This window comes from Siphateles boraxobius, unplaced genomic scaffold, assembly GCF_051911475.1.
Source record: "Siphateles boraxobius isolate OS27281-9 unplaced genomic scaffold, OSU_SipBor_1 31, whole genome shotgun sequence".
Lineage (NCBI taxonomy): Eukaryota > Metazoa > Chordata > Actinopteri > Cypriniformes > Leuciscidae > Siphateles > Siphateles boraxobius.
In genome coordinates this window covers 2,921,093-2,945,879 of record NW_027508931.1, presented here as the reverse complement: position 1 = coordinate 2,945,879, position 24,787 = coordinate 2,921,093, and the positions used below count along the sequence as shown (strand labels likewise).

The following is a 24,787-nucleotide window of genomic DNA, read 5'->3' as shown; positions in this document are numbered from 1 at the left end:
ATAGTGTGAGCACATAAATCCTGAGCTTTGGCTTTACATCGCATGCGATTTACTCGTTCAGTGTGAGTAGGTACCTTGCTGAAATCGCACAGACTTCGCACAGTGTATGCCCGCCTTGTTCATTCCGTGTGTGTGTGTGTGTGTGTGTGTGTGTGTGTGTGTGTGTGCTGGCTAAGTCACAGTCGATGACAGGGTTAAATTGTAAATTTTGTAATTGACTGAAGTGCTCACACTTCAGATCTATCTGGTTTTTATGATGTTTCTGTTATTAGTGGTATGTTTAGAAATCAGGGGCCCTCTGATTTTCCAACCACAACAATCAGAAAGTTTAAACATTTTGAAATGTAATAGCAGGTCTGTCTCTGCTTTATAATTTGCATCATCGATTTGTGACTGTACAGCCTTTCGTATATTACAGTGTTTTCCCATGAGTTGGCAGTGTTGTGAATAGCGTATGCTATGTGCGTCTCTGTTAGACTGTCATCATTGGATCAGCTTTACCATCCTATGTGTGTGAAGCTATCTGGATCTGTTAGTGTGAAGATGTACAATAGATCTTTAGTGAAGTGACACATTTGGACTCTATGTCATCTTTATCATCTTATGATGTGTAGTGTTCAGACTGGATAGACTTGATCTATTCCAGGTCATGATGATGTAAGGGTGTAGTAATGGAGGTGTGTGTTCAGTGTTCATGTCTAGGAGATGGGTGGAATCTAATCTGACAATTGTGTTGCAAATTTAGTTCCAGTTCTATACTGGGAGGCCATGCTTATGCAGTGATGTTGTTATGATGGTGAGGAAGGAGAACCCAGGCGCAGACAGAGTATACTAAACACACAATTTATTGAAGACAAAAAGGGAAAATAATGCCCACGATGGGGTAAAACAAGACAAGGCAGAGGATGACTAACTAGACTAAGACTTAGACAGAAGACTAGACGCTAACTAACAGCAAATACACGAACAGTCTCTTTACAGGACACGTAGACAAGATACTCACAGATAACATTTAGCAATGACCCACACGTAACTATAGCAAACACAGGCAGACTTCACAGAGTGTAACATCACAGCAGGTTTCACAATGAACCGACACAGGACAGCAAACACAAGGGGATGATATAGGGAGACTAATGATAACATAACAAGTGACACAGATTAATTAATGATGACTAAACAAGGTTAACAAGGGGGCGGGGTTAGGTGACGAGACAACGCAAGCACATGGCCTAAACACAAGGCCATGTGCTTGCACACAAAACACGGGTCTGTCATGATCCTGCCTCAAGACTAAAGAAAATCAAGGACACGAGGGCAGAATCATGACAGATGTGCTACTGTGAGATGTAAATGGGCCCTTGAAGTGTCTTTTCACCCATCTCCCGAGTCTCAGGTTCTAGCAATTCAATTGTCCTGGCTTTGATCCTTGTTGGGTCCGGCCCGTCCTGGCATCCATCCTCCAAGGAATTGCAGTAGTAAACCTGAGACAGAAACAAATGCAGAGAGAACCACAGTTAATTCTGATGTTTTCAACAGCTTCAAATTCAGACATGTGGAATTCTACTACTTGTTCCATTATCATGTCCATTGCAATTTTAATTCCAGTTGTCACATGAAACCGAGTTTCATTGACCAGGTCTGAATTATTACTGTTGCTTCAGTGCAGTGTGTGACACCTAAAGCTGCTCTTGCAGTTGAGCCTTCATGAGCATTAGAGATCCCAGTTCTGCTTGGGAGCTTTTCTGGATTAATCAGAGTTTTTCTCACTCATATTGTCATAAGTTCAAATGGGTCGATGCCCATGGCTTTACTTCAAGTTGCTCTCATTACTGCCAGATCTGTGGGCAGAAATTAGTTCACCTGTTTCGGTGTTGTCTGCTTAGCATTTGCTGTTTTGTTGTGTCGTTCACACATTTGGTTAGTGCAGATCTCTTGTGACCTGCAAAAGGCTGTGATACTTCTGCCTGATGTTTAGCATTTCAAATCCCCAATTTCACACCCTCCTTGTAAATTTATTTTTCTGATCAGATTAAATTTTGTTGGTGCACTCCAGTCAAGGATGATTTGGTTTGCTATTACAGTGAGGAACTCCGCTGTTATGAACATCCAATGAACTGCAAGCATGTGCTAAACGCATAGTCAAATCTCTGCTCGTTCTCATGTCAGTACATTTGAATATGAAAAGGTTCTTTGGCTCAGGGCTGATGAGATGCACATTTGCTGTTTCTCTAGATGTGATGGATTTAATTTGTAAAGTATTTTCATGGTTAATGCTTTTGTGAATCACATTGTAAGCCCATGGTAATTATATGCTCCTGTACCTGGTTTTACTGCAGCTATATTGAAAATAGCAGAGTTTTCCACCAAGGAAACAAACAAATTCAGGCCTAGAATGCATGGCATCTACAACCTTTTACCTAAGTGTTTCATACAATGTGTTTTAAAGAATAAACTTAATTAGCCTATGTGCACGTGTAGTAGCACAATCAACTATAAAGTGTGTTCTATGAGCACAATGTGTTATGCACAACTACAAATTTGAAAATACAAACAGGATCATTGAACTTTGGAGAAATTTTGTTCAGAGTTACTGAATCATGTTGTGAGGCTAAAATAGCTCCCATGGAATGGTGAGCGAATGTTTGATTATTCTTTTTAACTCTTAAATTATGTTTTACCTCATTCAGATTAAGAAACTATGTCGCTCAGAGGTCCTCACGTTTTCTGTTTTAACGTTGGTCTCACGATCACAAGTTCGCCAGTTTTGGGTCATCAAACAGAGGTAATTGGCTATATACCTGAGATTTGCCACATTTTACGCTTACACAATCAAAGATACTTTTATGTAGCCCCCATGAATTTGCATACACTTGAATTTAAAGTAACGTTTACTTCAGGCAGGGGTATGGCCACTTCTAAAGGTATTAAGTCAACCAGCTTTACTTCTCTTATAATAGCTTGGATTGGCCATGCCGTGGTTTCCCACGTACACTTATCTAAAGTAATATTAAATTAAAACAGAGGTAAAACAGACGCACCCAGATTTAGGTTGGTCAAACTGCATTTTTGCTGCCCTAAACGGATATAACTCGTCTCTGCAAAACAAGTACACTTGAATTGATGCCAAATATTAGTCGTCACTAATTTGACGCAAACCTTGCGGTACAATACAAGTGTATCTACTTGGGAAAATAATCTCAAAGTCAGTCAGGATGAATTCAAACGTAACAATTTATAAATGTGCGTTCTCTGAGTGGGTTTAGCCATGTGCTCTGTGTTATGAGCCACTCACAGAGACATTAATCATGCGTTTTCTTGACAAAAATATAGTTACAACTTCACTATCGTTCTGTGTATCGTTTCTATATTTAAGCTTCTCACCTCTTAATTATTTTAAATAAAGAGCAAGTCTTCTTTTTTTTAGCAGAAGTCTTTACGAGCTGAGGTATAATTCTGGCCAAACAAAAAGTTTCCTTAACCTTTAACTTTTTGCATTATATCACCCTGTTTTCCCCAACTTTGCTTTTCATAAACAAATGCATCGACTTGCCTTTTCGTTTATCAAATCACATGCTTTCCAATTGTTTACAAACCTAGAATTTCCATTCTGTCGTTTGCTCATTCTCATCGAGTGTTGCTAGTTTGTTGCAACAGGGCCAATAAAACAATGGAGAAAGCATTTTGCTGGTTTTTAAAACTTTAGACTCTAATTTACAGCTCTTCATTGAGTACCAGAAAGTAATTTGGAAGATGTTATTCCAATTAAGGTTTAATTTTTTGTTGCGTAGGCAAACAAGGAGATCTTTAAAATCCATACACTGTAAAAAAAAATCCCGTTGTTTTTACGGAATAAAACCGGCAGCTGTGGTTACCAGAACTTTACCGTCAAAAATACAGTATCAACGTTATTGGTTTTACAGACTTAACGTAAAATTTACAGTAATAAATCGTATTTCATAATCTGATTTAATGTTAATTTACCAACCCATTGAAGTATTAATATCTGTTTTGTACCATTGTAATACACTGACAACCATCAATCACCACAGCAGTGATGAGAGTCACGTGATAAATCAAAGCTTATCACAAGCAATCTTCCACAAGAAAGTTAATACTATTATATAGAAGCTGCACAGTCTCATTCGCACAAACATTAAACACCATCACGGTAACACACATGAAATTATAAAAATGCAATAAACATTAATTTAACAACATTAAATGTGACATAAAACCCTAATGTACATAACTGATTAGAAAAGAACTAAGAAAACTAAGAAGAAACAAGGTTATTTCAATAAAAATACATAAAATGTGAAGTGTCACGCAGGGAATTGTGGGAATGTCAATTTACGGTTTTTCACTGTAAATTATACAATGAGTTGTTCTTTTTCACTTTCAAAAACTGTAAATTTAACGGTATTTTACAGTAAAATTACATTAAATGTACCGTTAGATCTATCACAGTTATTTACCGTATATAGTAAGGAAACTTTCTGTTAACCAATTAACAGTTTTGCACTGTAGCATTTTTACAGTCTTTTACCGTTAAAATCACGATCGTTTTTTACAGTGTAGCAAGGGTTTTCATTCCTCATCTGGGCTGCTGCTGTCCCTGACATTGTCTAATTCTCAAGCTTTATCTGACTTTTTCGGTGTCCGTCGTGACTGGGTATTCCGACCCATTCTATAAATGTTTATATGGGATGTGTCTGTTTTTCTCTCAACACTTCTGAAAAGGCAAAATAATTTAATTACCACAACGGCGGAAGGAAGAGAAGATGATCAAACCTCTTGTTGATTTTAAAATCCCAATACTTTGCTGAAAGACATATTGCATAATCAGTTCAAAGATAAATAAACATCAAAGTTTATGAGACCTTTGTACCAGTCACACTGAGACATTTCAAATGATATCAAACATGTGTAATACCGTATGATAATTATTCACATTAACCCGTAGATTTTTGGGTGAATTTCATGTGATCTCAGCATGATAGTACAAGAGAGAAATTCAAATGTTAATTTTCTTTGTTTTCTCAGAGAGTTGCCCTATCTTCAAGTTTCTCCAGTCTTACACCTGTATAAGATCAATTTTCTAATGCAACTCCATTCTTGAATATTTTGTCACAAGTGATTTTAATTCCATGCAATCCAGCTAAATTTATAAAAATGAATTTATTTTGAAATGAAGTTACTTCCATTTTAATTTTTGTTTAATTTCTGTATTTAAATAAAAAACATACTTTTTTATTATTATTTTATTTATTTCAGATAAAGTAGAAAAAAATCTAAGATTCTATATATTTGGGGGGGGTATTATTTCCTGTTGGTATATTTTTGACTTCACTTGTTCGAAAATCTTTCCTCCTGTGTGACAATGTGTTCTATGGTCACAGTGAAAATGCACCTCCTGTAGGTAGCGTGTGGTATTGCATGGCAATAATGAAAGCTACAGTAGGCATCATCACTGAACACACTAAATAACATCACCTTCATCTTTGGGGGTGTAAAGGATTCTCACTGATGTCTCAAGGCTTTTGCCTTAAGATGTATGAAGATAAACTCCTAGAAACGTTGAACCAGACTGTCTGTCCATCTGTTTCACCTCGAAGTGATGGTGCTTGTGTATAGTGTGCAAGTGTGTCGACATTTGCAGAGCTCCTTAACGGGCTGTTTTTCTGAATGCTTTGGCATTGACAATTGCCCTCTATTTCACATCTCTGAAAATGTGTGATTCTGTCCGTCTCTCTTGCTGAGAGTGATTCCTGTGAGGATCTCCCTTCACTCCAATGCCAATAGGATATAAGGCAGATGTTGTGTTATACTTGTTTGTATGTGTCATTATGCGTATGTTCTTCAACTTCTACAACATAATGAAATCCTTTCCTGCTGGCTTTTTTTTCCAAACATTTTTAAAATGAGGTTTTACAAATTTATTTATTTATTTTTGCAAGTGTCATGAATTATTTATTTTTGGGGAGTCACTCTACATGACATTTTACAACTTTGCTTTGTCATAAAAAGGACAAGTTATATATTTTAGGAGACTTAAAATATGGTTTTCTTTTCAAGAATTTAAAAAACATCAAAATCAGAATTTAAAAACAAGCACTTCACAGAGATGTGTATTCAAGTTCTATGTATGAAATGCATTGCAAATGAATAGAGGACAAAACGTACGGGCAGGGAATGCATACAGCTGAAGAACAACACCTTTTCCAAGTCTGTGAAAATTTCTTCAGGTCCAGGTTCTTTATGAGCAATAATACAATTAAATTACTTTGATTTGATTGATCAAACATAAAACTGTTTGAACCAATTCGTCCTAGATAAAACTGCACTTTGACTCAATGATGACATTACTGATCTGCTTTTGACCTCAAGTAGCTCAGTTTACCCTTCAAACACCGATCCCTGTTCAAGGTGAGAAGAAAAGACAAGATCTGACAGCTACTGCACCAAGGGAGCAGCCAAAACTACAAGCCCTGACACCTGAGATTGATTGATTATGTCTGTCTTGGCTCAAACATAAGGCTGTAGTCACACAAACTCCGCACTTAATTGGTTGTCCCTGCTCTCATCTCAGTATCCCTCTGCATTTACCTCACACACTTACAGACACACGTCTAGTTTATTACATTAATGCCCGCCGTTTCACCTCCTGTCAGCGGCAGAACGACAGCAGTGAAGAGTGTGACAAGGTCGGAGCAGGGCTCACCGTCTAACCAGATTACACGGAAATTAGGCAAGCGTGCGTGTTTAAACTAATGCCTGGGAAATGTGCTTTCAGTTCAGTGGAGTGCGTGTTAAACCACAGGATGATGAGAGTCTGCTCGTATGTCCTTGTGAGCTTCATTAGAGGACATGTTTTTAATGTATATATTGTACCGCATACTGTACTTTATAGTAAGATTGGTAACCAAGAACCAGTTTTTATTCAGAACCCATTCCATTTTCAAAAAGAATACCGGAACCCTAACAGTTCTCGCACATGCGTTGTTCCATCACTGCAGACAAAACAGTACAGTACTTTCAGCTTCATTGAATAAATAGTGCGGGGAGCTCTGTCAAAGTAAAACAGACATGGCGAACAGTGTAGTCCAATAAATACTCTGAGGCGGTTCTTTTTGGTGAATAAAAAGCATGCAATCAGTGAAGTTTGATTCAAGAATAAATGTTTTTTTAGTGAATCAAAAAAACACACAATATAACTATCTTAATGTGTTTGGTTTCTATTAATATCGAAGGCCATTTAGTTTAATATGTAGCTCTGGTTAAACATTTTTGTATGTTGTCTCTGCTCCATGTCTCTTGCCTAAGCGGTCCTTTCCCTGAAAAAGGTTGAAGACCCCTGCTTTAAAAAGATTTATTGTATAAAGTATTGGAAAGAGTTGTTTCTCCCACCATCTCCTCCTCAGATTCGTTGTCACCCAGGTTGCCAAATTGAGGACACGCAACAGAAACGAGCGCAATTGACAATGGAAAGCGACGCCATCAGATGATTTATCTGCATTTTAATATGCCTCTGGACATAGAGCTTTTTAGATGGATGCTGAGACTTTTTAGGTCAGGTAGAATCTGCGATCTCTGACCTAGTTTGTTTGGCTTCCGTGGCTACAATGCTCTGTTTTCTGCTAAATGGCAACACGAGGTGTCGAAATATTATTGGGTAAATTGGTAGCGTGGCGGGATCACACAGACCTGGAATGACTGGCTGTAGCATTGTTTTTCGTATAAACAAGTATGTGAACTTAACATGTTTTTTAATTCTATGCAAGCATATTAAGGGATTTTTGTGCAATAGTACAGTGAAAAAAATTACATACAGCATGAGGAACTGGAATTGGAATTAATGATTCCCCTCCCTACTGAATAGACCACTGTTTTTGATGGATTGTTCCTACTGGGTAAGTGTAAAATGCAGTGTTTCTGTTGGCTTCCAGGTGTCACTGATTCTCTCGTAGGGCTGGACAGAGAGGGGTCAGCGCCTCCTGTGTCCCCTAAGTCCTGTCTGCTTGCTGACAGTGAGGGCACGGCCCATTCTGACCCCTGGCTCTGTCTCCCCTGAGGTAGCTAACTTCATTTCTGCACAATTGAGTTAATGCCCAGATTATCCCTGCATATTCAGCAGCCCTCCCTGTTTCATCTTCCACCTACACAAAACAAAAGTGAACACACACGCTATTTCAGATACATATTCATGTTTACCAACCTTGAAACAATGCCGTGGACTCATTTATTACTCGTTTATTACATTTTTTTATGTAATCAATATTTGGGACAGAGCTTACATTTGACTTGTCAGCTGTCATATGTACAGATTCTTCATGTGTTTTAATAAATCAGCTTTACCAGAGTTGTGCAATGCACCATAAATCACTTATTGTCTTGATGCATGCAATTTTACTGGATCTCTCCTATCTTTCGCCCTCCGTTGCCATTGTGTGTGTGCGTGCGTGCGCAGAGAGCGCAATGTCTCGTCTTGCCTTGACTCTTATGAAAGCTTTATTGGATTCCAGCATCCCCGAAGGGAAAACGCTTTAAATGTCTTTGCAATTATACCTCTAATAACAGCGCTGTGCACTTGGGCCAAGCCAATGATAAGGAACTGCAAGTTAGTCAGTCAATAGAGGGGCTATTAATCTCTGTCACCTGCCTGTCAAGATGAGTCGGCAACAACAGAGGCGTCTCTTGACCTATGTATGCGTCCCGGCACCGTTGAGGAGCTCAGTCAGAGCATCAGTCTTTATCAGAGAGGGTGGCGTATATGTCTATGGACCGAAGGAAAGAATTTTACACGCTCTCACGGGACTTGCTTTAGGCTGAAGCCTTCAGACAGTGAGATGAAGAGAGATGGTCGTGAATGCAGACGATTATTAGTTGCCACCGTTTGTAATTTGCTTTGGCCTTATACGCTCACCGGCGTGACATCTTTTCTCAACATCGCTCTCATATTGTTAAAACGTGCCCTGAAGCAGTTATTCACTATATAATATGCAAATTAGGATGGATATTTTCTACAACGATTTTAACAATTTAAAATTATAATTCTTTCATTTTTACTCAATATAATGTCTTTCCAAACCTGTATGACTGTATTTCTTCTGTGCAACACAAAATTTTGACAATTTTATTATTTATTTTCGTTCTGTTCTTTGTATAGTTTGTGTTCAACACACTGTCTCGCATGTTGGCTCTCTTGTTAGTTATTATTTAATAAACCTTGTGTAATAATAAATCTTCTGTGGATATTAGCATTACAGAATACCGGACCCATAGATTATGCAGTAAAGTTTGTGGCAGTGGCTCAGAAGGGCCACAATTTTTTTTTACGAGTTGTACCGTCTCGCTGTCACCTCCCCTTTCGACGACGAGACCCTGAAGTCACTGTTCTGGATCGGGGCTAATTAACATCACCTAATTGACCTCCCAGACACCACCGGAAAGAAGCTATCATCTGGTGCCTGGAGAGCGTCATGCCCCGACCCAAGACACAGCCAGACCCAAAGCCCAAATCAACACCTTGGACAGTGGAGTACTCGTGTGAGCCCCCCCTGGATGGAGAGCTACTACCCACTGCAAAGCATCAGCCAGAGGCTGAAAGAAAGAGGACAGAGCCAATCCTCTCCCCGGGAGTAGAGCTCCACTATGAGTCTGATCAGGGGTGTGAGCCCACGACATCAGCAGACGAGGGAGAAGTGACTACGGACTGACTGATAAACTTCAGTGAGGAGCTAGCGACTCCCACTCTATCCCACTCGGTGCCTTCATCTAGACAGCACCATGAAATAGAGCTTCAGTGATCGAATGGAATTCAAGCGTAGTTCAGGCAGACCACTGATCGCTAAACAATATCTGCTGATGCAAAGCTGATTTGTTACTCCACCTACTCTAATCAACTATAGTATTTAAGCTCATTCAACGAATGCTCCCCAGTCTGTCGCACAGACATTTACACCCACCTCTACCCCTTCATCTCCTAGCATTTTCATAATAGAGCATTGGATTCTGTATAGAAACTTTATGTACGTAATCATTGTATCTCCCTCTGTAGCATATGCTAAGAAACATTTGGTTATTAAAAAGGCTTGGGGGATTTGTGTCTCAAGGATGTATGTCAAGCTGTCTACTTTGGCAGCTCGTGCACCTTTGAGCCTAAGCCTCTCGCCAAATCCAAAGATTGTCAATACATTTCATTCTCAAAGTGTTCTTGACTGATTTGACTTATGATGACTTATAACTATGACTTATTTTCATCGACCTGCATGGACTTTATATTTACCGTGATTCTGTCAAGCTTGCTGTTGCCAGCATCACAGCGAAGCTCTGCACGTCCTCCAGCCCCACAGCTGCCTGATGTTTTCAGCCCTGCGCCGACTCCGTGGAAGCCCTCCTGTGACGTCTCCAGCCTTGGATCTCTTCACTCCATCTCGGCCCATCGACCTGTCGGCTCCGCCTTGGCTCCTCTCCCCTTCGGCTCCACCAGAGACCCTCGGACTTGAGGCTTCACCGGGTTCCCTCGTCCTGCCGGATCCTCCTTGATAAGTCATCACACCACTTCCACCACGGACTTGCGGGCCGTTCGCTGCACTCCCCCCCATGGTTTGCAGCGGGTTCCTCCTTCCCCTCTGCGTCGCCTCTTTCCTTCATCACTCCGGCTCTAGCTCAGCCCTTGGGTACTCTGGCTCCCCCTTCGGCATTCGTCGCCGTGGCATCGCCTTGGTGTCCAGTGCCAGCGATGTCGCTCGATTCCATTGGCTCTCCCCCAGTCCCCCAGTTGCCGTCAGCCTCCATACCATCTTGGCTCCTCCCTCCCTCTACTCAACCGTAGGCTGTTGGCACTGGCAAGCTCTGGGCCTGTGCTATCGGACTTTCTCCACAATTGCCGCCAGGTTATCATCGTCCTGCCATCACCATCCCTTTACCTCGTCCTGCCATCACCACATTCTGCGACTATCCCTTTGCCTCATCCACGTCCCCCTCCATTTTGTGTTCGACACACTGTCTTGCATGTTGGCTCTCTTATTAGTTATTTCTTGCTTCGTCTTCTGTCGCTACTTCCAATTCATCACGACTACAAGAGAAAACATGTTTGTGTTTGTAGAAAACAGTTTTGAACCATTCACACTTGCTAAATCTGATCGGATTTCAATCAGATATGCATCGTATTTGGACTGACAGTCTGAACAAAGCTTGAGTGATACCAAAGAACTAGTACTCACAGTCTATTAATTGAACGCAATGTGGCAATTTAAATATGTATCCCATCATTTCTTTCTTTCTCTTCCTCCTCATCCCTTGTGAAACATCTTCTTCTGTTCGTTCCTCTGATGGGCTCCTACTTTCTTGTTGCCATTTCTCATTCTTGGATCAAACAATCATCATGACCAACCTCTGTTCTTTTCCCTCTCCCATCTTTCTGTGACCTTCCTCGTCTTCTCTCACTGTTTGATGAAGGAAAAGAGATTTGAAATTGCCCCCTGCTGCCACTGTTCTCTTAAATGTCCGGGTCACGCAGGCTCCGAAAGACACTTCATGAGCCGGATAGGAGAAAGAACTGAAGGAAAACAAGATGTAAGCAATCGAAAAGAGAGAGGGGGGAAAGGTATGATGTAGACGATTGCTGCTGCAGTTTACATAATGAAATATGTGACCTGGAAGGTCTCTATATATGAAAATCCTTTTGAGATATTTGTTGTGATCTTTACAGATTTTATAAAGGTCACCTGGTGTTGTGAGAGCATGCTGAAAGGGAGTTTGCTGTGTTAGTGCTGATCATAATGCCATGGCACAACGTGACCTCTGAAAACAAACAGACTGTTGAAATGTAAGGTAAAGGATGAAAGTGAGAGAGATACACAGAGAAGAGAAAAATTCAGCAGGTGCACCAAAGAGGAAGCACTGCAAGGTATAACACAGCGTTCCATCCAAGACATTCCACCTTTCTCCATTCATTTTTAATGTGCCATATATCTCTGCTACACTGAAACATGACATCTACCCTGAAGTGTGGGAGACTCTCATCAGGGATTCTGTGTGTGTGTCTGTCTTGGTAATAGAAATGGATATAGAGGTCTGTGAGTAGGAATACCTTCTGAATGTGTATTTATGTCAGTGATGCTAAAGATTTGCATGTGCGTATCGAATGAAAGATTAAGACCGAAAGCATAGTGCTTTAAGACAGGATGTAAGATGTCTCGCACACACACTTACACAACCCTTCCATCATCTGTGCTGTAAAATTTAAATGCCTTGGGCCGCCCTGCTCGACTCTAAACGCTGTTGAACGCCATTGTTTGACTGCCGCTGTAAAAACAGAGTGCCTCATTCGTTCTTCCACTTATCACTTCATCCCTCCATATGATCCCTCCGCTCGATACCTCATAAATCTGCTATCCTCATGCGTTTGCTCCCCTTCCACTTCGTAAATATCCTTAGCATATTCATTTATTCCTTCATATTCTATATCAATTTGAGCTTTACAGCTTTTTTCTTTTTTTTCTTTTCTATATGCGCTTCTTCCTCCTTTTTCTGTGATTATTTATTTTTTTGTATACCTATACCTGTATTCCTATACTTAAACCCTCTCATTTATTTTTATTTCTTTGTTTTATTTACTTTGCAGCAAGTGCTTTATCACATTTGGGAATGCATGCTTAAAGAAATGTGAATTTATGCAAATGTATGGCTGAAAAATGAGTATTCACCTTCTCGCAAGAACAGCAGTGACTCGTTATAATATTTTTCCTTTGTTATGAATCAGCAGAATAATTAAGAATGATTTGTGGACTGAGCAAAACTTGTTTTTCTAGTGGTTAAATAAATCGTAAGACTTCACCTTGACCCCAGCTGATATTTAGTGGTCTGGCTGATTAGACTCTTGTGTAATTTCGCCCAGTGGCGGGTTTTAATCATAACACAGGTAGTTGCCAGCACTTATTTGCACAATTGCCACTTGTGAAAATTAGTCCATACCCCTATGTTTTTCTGCATATAAGTATGTATCGAGAAAGTATGCATTTATTTATGTTTTTGGGATCATTGTGGAATTTGACATACAGATGCATACACATTTTTTGGAAAACATTAAAAACGGAAAAAATAAATATTAATATGAAAATACTTGACAGTGAAATGAGCGTCATTGCCAGCCTGAAGGACCTTCTGTCACGTTACAGCGCTGACAGTGATGATGCAGACTGCAGTACACTGCCCAGCAGGGGTCAGAGGTTATGTGAGCGGGGTCACTGCAGATTGTATGCCCTGACACAGTGACTGACAGATGGATATGTCTCTGCAGCACAGGTCAGGATGCACAGGGTGGCATTACAGCGGGTCAACTGATGCAGCACTTGGCTGACACAGCAGGTATGATTTTACTTACTCTGTGATACTCTTGTCCAACCCTCTGCTGACGACCATAAGCTGTGTTCCCTTCACAGGGTTCTGAGCAGGGGATATCTGTAGAAGTTAACAACAAAATAAATTCAACTGGAATGCCCTACAACATCATTAAACAGACAACTGACTCTGTTGAGGTATGTGGTATACTTGTGATAATAAATTTCATATAAATGACCACATATGTATGTATATATGTGTGTTGCTATTTGTTCAGTATATAAATGTATATCAGTTTACATGTGTTCCCTATGCATTTTGCTGAATTTATGAAGTTATATGTATAGTTATTAAATATCAGGGCATGAGGGGATGGGGGGGGGGCATCTCTCATAGACTCTTGTACCCTGAGGAGCGTTCAATCCACTTATGCATTTAATTCTATACTTTGAGTCAGCAGGGACACAAGCGGACAGAGGAATGCCCGACAAACCAATATATTTTCATTATTCATCAGTTTGGCGGTGCTTTTAACTGTATCTACATATTCACAGGGAATTGTGGGAGATGATGTCCTCTGGGGCTCGGATGGTGTCCCGCATCTGCTTTGCTCTTGAGAAGTCATTGAACGAGTCGGAGAGGAGTCCAGGCAGATGAAATCGTTGTCTTAAACTGCTCAGCTCCACAGCATTAAGCATCCTTTCTGTTTAATGAGCGTCTGCACAGCGAAGAGAAGCGTGTCGACACTGCTCGCCTGTCATTAACGTGCCGACAGAGGGGACACGGGACGGGCTGAAATGGAGAAATAATAGGCAATTTAGCAATGCGTGGAGAGAAGAGGGGGATGAGAGGAAGGGCAGGGTCATCCCTCGCTCTGGTTTTTGGGGATCCTTTGCTGTCATCCCTGCAGAGCCGTGGACAGATAATGAGGAGTTGTCTGCTGCATAAATAGCCTTAAAATAGAAAGAAGGAATAAATAACTTTAATGGAACAAAATCGGCGATGGGAGGAAAGGGATGAGGTAGGCGGCCCCTGTTCCCTGTCCAGCTCACCGCAAGCCCTGTCCCTTTGTCCAGCTTCTTTCCTTTTCTCCCAATCCAGCCATAGAACCACTGGACAAGGCACTTACTGAACAGTCAAACACTGAGGGAAAAAAATTGATGTAATTGGTTGGGTTACACCATCTGAGGTGTTTCTTGACTTGCCATGTAAAGTTCACAATATAGGGGCTCAGTAACTAGTTAGTGTCTTAATTTGGATTCACTTTTTGTTCTTAAATTTGACATTAAACGGAAGTTGCGGTAGTCTTTTCTTCTCTATTGTGATGTGTATATACAAGCGAAACAGCTTATCATACAGGAAAATATGTAAGTTGTAGGTTGAGGTTGTCCCGCCCCCACGTCAGTAAACGCATCATCAGAGAAGAAATGTCACAGAAAGAGGGACATTCATTTGTAATAATAATAATAATAATAATGTTGTTCACAGATAAACCATTTATAATAAATATTACAATCTCTGTAAATAAATGTGTAGTCACATTTATTTAGAAATAAAACATTAACAAGAAGTAGAAACATTAAAATTTTTAATGCTTTTAAAAGTCTCTTATGCTCACCAAGGCTGCATTTATTTAATCAAAATACAGTAAAACAGTAACATTGTGAAATATTATTTCAATTTAAAATAATTATTTTCTATTTAATAAATATACAAATCTATATTTATGATCCTTCAGAAATAATTCTAATGCTGATTTGCTGCTCAAGAAACATTAATTATTATCAATTTTTAAAACAGTTTTTGCTGCTTAACATATTTTTGGAAACAATGATATGCAAACATTTGTGGTAAGATAATAAAAGAGAGGAATTAATACATTTATTCATCAAGGATGCATTAAATTGATCAAACGTGACAGTGAAGGCATTTATAATGTTACAAGAAATTTCTATTTCATAAATGTTTTAATTGATTTAATAAATAGATTTAATAAATGCTCATTGAACTTGAACATTGAATTAATACATTTTCAGTGAACTTTCTATTCATCAAAGTATCCTGAAAAAATCCTTACCATTTCCACAAAAAAAAGCAGCATTAGCAGCATTTCTGAAGGATCATGTGACACTGAAGACTGGAGTAATGATGCTGAAAATTCAGCTTTGACATTACAGGAATAAATTAAATTTTAAAATATATTAAAATAGAAAAGTTATTTTAATTTGTAATATTTGTATTTTATTTTATTTTTTTTAGATTTTTTTTTATTTTTGTTTAAATAAATACAGCCTTAAACATTAAATATATTAAATATTACTGACTGCAAAAAGTAGTGTACTTATATTTTCTAGAGAGAGAGAGAGAGAGAGAGAGAGAGAGAGAGCTGACAAGGTTTAACACAGCTGGGCCCTGGTGAAAGGAAATCAGAAGAGTGACTGCCGGTTAACAGCGGTATGTCTGTTTCTAAATGTGAAAGATTCTTAGTAAAAAGCTTTTTTTAAATGTGAGAAAGTGCTCTTATCAACCAACACCTATCTTTTCCAGGTGTGTCTGAACTTGAAGAATACCTGTTACCTCACGATCAGATGCGATGAGATGTGATAATGAATATGTTTGACAGGTGGGCACGACGAGACGGTGGCAATTTGAAACGGTCTGAACTACAAATAATTTTCAGAGATAGCAGTTTTGTTTTAGCTCTCATCACCTGTAGCTTAGCCTCGTCTGAACCGTTACTTCACGAGAGCGACAGACAATTAGTAACTTGTGTTTGTGTGTGCGATAATAAATCAACAGGCTATAGGGTGCACAGCTGTGAGAGAAGGATAACTGGGTTTTATTTCCAACTCGGTGACTCTGATGTGTGGCAGTGGCAAGGAGAGGAAGAGGAAATCGGTGTAATTATTCTCTGCATGCAAGGGAGCCAGCTGGGGACTCCTTCAACAACATAGGCTAATTTATATCTGCATGGCACTTTCCCGGTTTCTGACAGAGCCCCTCTCTGCTCTCAAGGCTCTCCTGTCCGTACTTCTGGGAGTCCTAGTGCAGCTAGCTTATAAACTCCCTCCAATCTCTCGCTATTCTGCGGCACTGCACTGTGAAGGAGCGAGTCATTATGGGAACAGGCGGATGGCACAGATTGAGTGAGTCATTCTTGGTTCAAATGATCTGTTGCCTCATGAGAAAGAACTTTTTAATCTTTTTTTTAATACTTCAGTAATAATTCACCCATTCAACTGTTCATTTCATGAGGAAAAAATAAAGGTTAAAAATAAAAAGGTCTCAAAAGATATTATTTGTAGAGATGCCATAGAAAAACCATTTAAGTGAACAGCACTTAAAAGAGCCATTTTTTCTTAGTGTAAAAAATTATTTAATCATCTAAAGAACATTTTTCCACTATAAAGAAACTTTTGTTCAATAAATTGGTTCAAAGGCTGAATTAAAAGACCAATATTTTTGCAGTAAAGTCAAATAGATTGTATGTTTTTATTTATTTGTCACCATGAAATCAAATTTGGCCATTCTTTTTTTTATTATTGTGGAATATTGCAGCATTTATTTGTGCACGTTATTATTTTTAAAAAAATGAATAAGGCGTTGTAATCTTTAATTAAAATAACTTCCCCTCCGTCTTGGCATCTGTTCTCTGATGATGCGTTGTGAGGTGTGAGGGCGGGACAACCTGTCACTCACAGAAAATCGACCAATAGCAAACCACAACGATACAATGATCCAGTCAATTTCTGAAGGACAAAATCAAGTCCCACCCAACATTTTTTCTTTTTTTCGAGAAGGTCACAATAGGAAAGAAAAAAATATCGCAACTTGTGTTTCATGCCAACTTTAATGCCTTTTGACAAATAATTATATTGTAACATGTAGCTGCTAGTTGTAAACTGTTATTATATTCTAGTGTAAGTTCAAAATGGCAATGTAGTACGGTTGTGAACATGCTGAGAATATTGTATGTGGATTCTGAGCACGGATTCATATTTTCCTTCCATGTGTACAGCAGCTGTTGATTTGATCTTCCCTTTCAGCAGCTAATTAGAGTCTTTTAGTTCCTGTGAGAAAAGGTCACTTTCTCGCTCTGCACAGATGCATTAACAAGCCAAGTATTAATACACTCACCTCCATGTACAGGTCAGACTAGAGCAGACAGCTCCTTCAGTTTAAAACAGCCTTTTCCCTCCGGCCTCTCCCCCCAATTTAACTCTCAATTAAACCGTCTTTACGCTTTTGATGTTACAAAATGATTGGTGTGTGTGTGTGTGTGTGTGTTTTCTGTAAGTATAACAGATAGCGGATTTGTACATGTGTGTCCTTCAGACCCTGTTTACACCTGCATCACTGTAACCAATTTTGATTTTTTTTTTAACAGGGAGGTCTCTGATTTCACAACTAAATACATCACTCACTAAGTCACTGTGATACTGCATTATGACAAAACATACACACGCACACACACAAAAAAATGTAAAAGAAAGTCTTCATTCAGATCTCATCAGAACTCACTTTTTTCTCTACTTCTGACAGCTCAATTACAACCCTGAGCAACAGAGGAACTGCTTAACCAGCCTGTGACTGTCCAGAACACACATTCATAGTTCACATAACATTCACATGTTATCTTCTCTGTTCATTCAGTTCATGCAAGCGCTCACACAATTACACAAAGGGCTGTGCTATAAGGTTGTTGTTTTTCTACTGCTCTGGCTCATGCTGTTTCGTCTTCCCAGCAGTATTGATTTGTCTTTGGTTTGTCTGTTGCAAGTACCTATTCTTGTCACAGAGACACTTAGGTGAACATCCCTTTAATTGCTTGCCATCTATTCTGAAATAAACACTGCCCCGGGGTCCTGTTGCCTATGCATGGTGAGATTTAGTATGAAGAAAGGATGCAAGGTAGATGTTTTTGAGGAATTAGCAGGGGAAGTATTTCCACTGTTAAACTGAATTTAATTTTCCATAAAACAGAAGTTATATATGCATTGGTTACTTAATTAGTCTACTATAGTCTACTACATGATATGTGCATGAGTGCATTTTCAGTGACTGTACGTGGTGACCTCACACAGGGTTTAACTTGGTTCTTTATAGAACTCAGGGGTTATTGTCTTAAATTAACTCTATATGCCAGAAAGGTTCTATATAAAGAAAAATCTCTTCAATGATTGCATAATTGAATGTTTAATGAGTTATTTCAAATGTTCACGAGCGGTTTCATTCATAAAATGTACCCAAAATAATTAAGCAAAATTAAAATTAAACCTAAGTCTCTACAATGATCACATGTTGGGAACCCCTAAAAGGTTCTGTATATGTGACGTGCCAGACAGAACCCTTTTAGGTTCTACATAGTGTACCGTTTAAGATTAAATTATTCGCTGATACACTCTTAGAAGAAAGGGTTCCATGTAACTTTTTTTGTTCAAAGTTAACAACATTTAAATGACTATATACATCATTGATCCTTCTTCCAAAGGGTTTTTTTTTTTGTCTTACCCTGATTCACTATGGTAAGACTGCTTATATTTTAGACCTAGCGGGATGGGTTTCGTGGGAAAATCCTGGTGTAAGAGAAAAGTTGCATTTAATAGAGTGGCATAGGTTAGTTGTCAAAACGAGTGAGAAAGGTTGACATGCAGCACGCTAAATCTCAAACCTCTAGAGAATCACCCTTTAAAATAAAAAGCTGAACAGAAAAGAATCTGCTGGCAAAAAAAGAGAACGTAGCTCGTAATAAAATAAGAATCAACATTGACTTGGCTTTTCAGAGATCCAGAGAACTGAGGGATTTGAGATGTTATAAAAGCAACATGGAGAGGCCGTTTTATTACTCAACATGTGAGTAAGGTATTTTATTGAACAGATAAATTGCCATATATAGCTCTCTAACAGAGTACATTTGAAAGTGTTCTGTATTGTAAAGAGTCATTTCATTATGGTTGTTGTAGAGCTGTCTTGTTTTTTGGGGGGTTTTTTAAGGAAGTGCCGTGTCTTAATGGGGATAGCTAGTTACGCCTTGGCCTAGTCAACTTGAGATCTTTTCCATTAATAAACTTTGTATGGTAGGGTTGGCAGTTTTTTTATGAACACTTTTTGTCATATTGGTTGAAATTCCTCACATTCTGATAGCAAACAATAATAGAAGTGGTCTAAATATTAAAGGGGACATGACATGGTTTAGTTTTTTTGTTTTATTATGTTCCCTTAGGTGCAATTATGGTATTACTATAGTGTTTTGGACAAAACCCTTTTAAAATTGAGTGATTTATGACCTTTTCCTGTTTCCCATTCTCTGATTCAAATGGCACTTTTCCACTACACAGTACCAGCTCGACTCGACTCGCCTTTATTTGGTTTTCCACTTTGTAAAAGTTGTACCTGTACCTGCTTTCGGGTACTTTTTTTCGTATCACCTCCGGCGAGGTTCTGAGCGAGCTGAGGCGATACTAAATTGTGACGTGAAACACTGCAGACTGCTGATTGGTCAGAGAGAATCGTCACTATTCACCGCGTCATCATTGCACGCACCATACGGAGCTATTTTTTTCAGCAGTGTTTCCTTTTGCTGCCCTCAGCCTCTCCTGAAACAACATTTGTCTTCTTGCTGTGAAAAATAGCCACATCCCGAGGTTTAAAAACAGCATACACTCGATTTCCTCCATTGTCCTGTGTTTGTGTGGTTAGCGGGTGTGTGTCGCATAGTTCCTGTGGCGTCGCTATGACGACCAGGTACTATTGGGGAGATACTATCTGTAATGGAAAACGGAGCGAAAAGCGAGCCGAGCCGAGGCGAGGTGAGTCGAGTTGAGCTGATACTGGTAATGGAAATGTTGGGCCCAGAATAGTCGGCACAGCCTGATCTTTAAGCAAAAGATTTCTGGCAAAGCATCATACTGCGAATTTGTTCTCAAAACAGTCATCGTTGAAATGTAGGCTAGAGAAGACAGCTTAAATTAACACTGCCGTGACAGGGACGTCCGCAAAAAATAAACTGCATCCATTTTTCCTGATGTCTGGATCTTTCGGCAGCGTATTCAAACATGTTGTTTGTCCACAGCCAGGAACAGCACATCTGCGTGGCATCGTAATCTTCTTGTAAACAGACCCACTCGCTGCACGTCGACTGAACACCTGTGGGCGCGACAACGATGCGATGATGTGAAATGAGGCGTAGTTGTCTTGCTCTTGAGGCGGTCATATGCTAACGACTGGTACGTCACTTCATACCTTGACGTCACTTCGTACCTTGACGTCACTTCGTACCTTGACGTCACCTCGTACCATGGATCCCCAACGAGCTGTATTTAGAGCTTGATTAAATAAATTGTTCATTTATAATGGGGGGGAGGTCTTAAGCTATGAAACTTGCAGGAAGTTTTAATGGTACAAAGACCTCTTATATACCAAAAGATCAAGGCAAATTTGGTTTCTCATGCCATGACCCCTTTAAAACATGTATATATCTTCTGTGGAAGTCTCAGGACCAAAAAATGTTCATCCAATGATACGATGTCTACCTGTCTGTCAGCAAATGTATTTCCATGAAATTGCCTGGCCTACCTTTAAGTCTAATAGTGAATGTTTTGTGAGCAGTATAAGAACCCTATTCATCCGCACAGTCACGCAGAGCCGAAACACAACCAAAACTATGTTCTTCCGTAAAATGCATTCAGTTTTGTTTTTTACCTACTAGAGGGACAAACATTACGTAGTGTCAATTTAACCGATTTGTTTAAAACATTCATTAATGAACAAACCAAGGGACTGGCTGTAGAAGCAAGTCTTTAAATCATTCACTAAACTGATTCACTCAAAATGCTCGGAGATGCTCAGCGGTTAATTCTGCTTTGGCTTTGAATGGAACTTTTTTGAGGCGGCCGACTCTTATTGTTTATTGAACTGTTATATTAACGCAACCTGTGTTATATTAATCACAAATGAAAAAAATATTTAAAAAGGAAATACTTTTTACTTGCACATGCTGTTCACTAGCGAAAACGTCACTCTCCAAATATTAAATATAACCTGTGTAATGTGCTTTCTTCATGTGGAAAATTATTATTGAATATTTCCTTGTGTGTTTTCTCACGTGGAAAAAGATTTTCAGACATTGCTGTTATTATTTCATTCTCACCAGCACTAGAATCTTTACACCTTTTGTGAGAGTTTTGGATGGAGTGAATCAGGTGGAATGACATCAGCGGCAAAGTAAATCCGAATCATTTGAGCTGCAGCGAGGAAAATCTTTAAAACAAACACGGTAACTGCTAACAGAGGGATTGAATGAGGATGATGAAAAAGAGGTATGAGAGATAGGAGGGGGGAGGGGGGGCAAAAGAAAGACATGGAAGAGAAATTAAATGAGATAATATATGTTTAATATTTTAAAGCTGTACATATCATTCTAGACGTCTTAGGGAAGCATAAAGTGAGATACATTGCACAGAGAACCTGTTCCTCTACAAGCACATTGAACAACTTAATTGGAAAAGACTGCATAATTTGCCATCCCTCCATCCCACAGCCTCCGCCACCCGATGCAGGTGCAAGCTGCTCTATCATATTGTCTCATCTAAGTCTTTCTATCTATTCCTGAATAAAGCCTTGGTATATGTGTTATTACTTAAATGGTGGTATTAGAGCACTCTCTCACACACATGCAAACACATTAATACAGCTACTTTGGAAACTTCGGATATCCTTGATATATCAATCTCTTGGGGACATGAGAATATGCATAATATAATAGCAATGTTGCCTTCCCCCAAAACTCCCTGCCTGGTTGTGGGTAACATAATTAATGTAGGAGCGGATGGAACAGATAAATGAAGTGGTTAATCTCTGTCAGGTTATTGCTGTACCCCCCACATAGTCTGCCATCTCCTCAAAACCAACACACGTATGCATAAATGCTGAATATAATAATTTTACCCACAAACAAACAGTGCTGATGACTTACGATAAGTTATGTAAAGGCATTGTTTTTATCAGAACCACGTATAACCAGGAAGCAGTGTTATGTTTAACTAAATCAAATAAAAAGACTGCTAGTTGCCAATAGGACTTTTTTCAAAAGAAAAAAAATAGAATTTTGCACTATTTACATTACAACACATAACATAAAAGGTACACGAAATATAGAATTTTGTATAAAGAATTAAATGTTTGAACCTCACTGCATGTTTAGGTGCCTTTTATAAACTTTGGGTGACAGCTCTTTCACCACATGTAATCAGCAGTACCTTACCATCTAATAAAATGCTAAAACTGTTTCTCCACGTTGAATTCCTAAGGGCACCATATAACCTCCATAGCCTCATATTAGTGCAAGCTTCCATTAACTGTTAATAGTCGGTCAATAATCAGTCAGTTAAGTTAACTGCGCGTGGATGTGCAAGCGTATTTTGTTTTCATAGATTATTAATTTCCATCCATACAGAATTGCACACCTGTGTGCCATAAATATCTCTCTCTCACACACAATGTTCACCCAGGTAAGAATGATCTGTGCACCCCTGTTTATCCCTGAGCTCTCCGAGCTGAGAAAGAGGTCTATTTTTGTTGATTGCTGGGGAAAAAAGCAGACTTTGTCCATCCAATCAAAGCCCTCCACGCTTTCTGCCCGCCATGTTGAGGAGTTAAATGTCATGAATTCTTAATGCTTAATGAGCCCATCAACCCTTGAGTAAAATTCCTCTGTAGTGCTTCTGCTAATTGGCTCCAGTGGTTGCTCTCCCATGCTGAGCTGGACCCTGAGAAGAGGAGGAAATAGCAGGGGAAGGAAAAACAGGCAAGAGGGTCTGTTTTGGGAAAGGGGTCTGAGATGAGTGGGTCGGTCAGGTCGAGTGGTCTGGAACGGTCTTCATGACACAAATACACGTCCACATTTCCCTACCACTCTACTGCTCTTATCAGCTTGTGGAGTATGACACTTAAAGGTAGGGTAGGCAATGTTTTTCATAAACACTTTTTGTTATACTGGTTGAAACTCACTTCACAAGCTGTCTCTCGTGACGCTTGGCAGACTCTGCTCTGGCTCTGCACGTTCATGTATTTTGGAGTAGGCGTGGCTAAGAAGGGATTACAGTCTATGGGTGGGATCTTAGGATTTCAAAGCTAGCTTGCTATTGCTAGCCTGTGAGTTTTCTCCTATAGTTCCTGAAGAGTTTGGAAAACACCTGCCAAGAGATCAGAGGCCATTTCTTCAGATTCCCAGCTCCATGTTGTTGCTTCTCCTCTTCAGTTCAGCCCATTCATTTTCTATAGGGTTCAGGTCAGGGGACTGTGTTCAGTGACACATTTTTGTGTTGATTTTGATGTTTGTTATGGATAGTTTTCCTGATGGAAGATCCAACCACGGCCCATTATAAGATTTCTAGCAGAGGCCGTCAGGTTTTTATTTTTTATCTGTTGGTATTTGCTAGAATCCATAATATCACGTATCTTAACAAGATGTCCAGAACACTTCAGCAAAAAAAAAAAAAGAATTGACCCACAAACTTAAAGATCCAGCAGTATATTTAACCGTGGGCATGGGGTACTTCTTATCCTTGTTTGCACCAAACCTATCTGGTCTGGTTAAAGCTCTTTTTATTTTATTTTATTTTTCTAGTTTCATCTGACCATAGAATCCGGTCCCTTTTGAAGTTCCAGCCGTGTTTGACATCTGAATATGCTGAGTTCGTTTTTGGATGAGCAAGAAGGATTTTTCTTGTAACCCTCCCAAACAACATGTCATGTAGGGGTTTTCTGAATTTTTGTGTATTTTATTTTTGGGGGCTTTCTTACCCCAAGACTCAACTAATCTCTGCAATTCTCCATCTATGACCCTCTGAGAGTCTTTGGCCACTCAAATTTCCTCGTCACAGTGTTTTAAGACAATATAGACACACGTCCTCTTCCAGGCAGATTTGTGACATCTTCAGTTGATTGCAACTTCTTAATTATTACCCTGATGGTGGAAATGAGAATTTTTAATGCTTTAGCTTTTTTTTTTACAGCCACTTTCTATATTGTGAAGCTCAACAATCTTTTGCTGCATATCAGAGCTAAATTTTTTGGTTTTACTCATTGTGATGGACGATTAAGGGAACTTGTCCTTTGTATTTCCTCATATTTAAATTCCTGTGAAACAAGTCGCAGCTAGACCATTTTATGTTCCTAGTCACCCTGGTGTGCTAAAAAATGTAAAAAATAATGGGAATATAATTCAGAGATATATTTGTCATAAAAAATTCTAGGGGTGCCAATAATTGTGGCCAGTGTGTTTTTGAGAAAAACATTTTTTTAATAATGTGATTTTTCCCCCACTTTCAATTATTCTACTTCAATGAAAGGTTAGATTTTTAATATATTTATATATATAATTGAAATTCACGCAAAAGAAAGAACTGTATACAGGTTTGGAACAATGTGAGGGTGTAAA

General features: G+C 39.2%; 1 long non-coding RNA gene across 1 annotated transcript; it reads left to right on the top strand.

Annotated features, from left to right (window-relative positions):
- Positions 1–13,289: 13,289 nt before the first annotated feature.
- On the top strand, positions 13,290–14,482 carry LOC143697038 (uncharacterized). Its single transcript, XR_013186150.1, has 3 exons — positions 13,290–13,374; positions 13,449–13,544; positions 13,902–14,482. It is a non-coding gene; the product is annotated as an uncharacterized LOC143697038 (long non-coding RNA).
- The last annotated feature ends 10,305 nt before the right edge of the window (positions 14,483–24,787 follow it).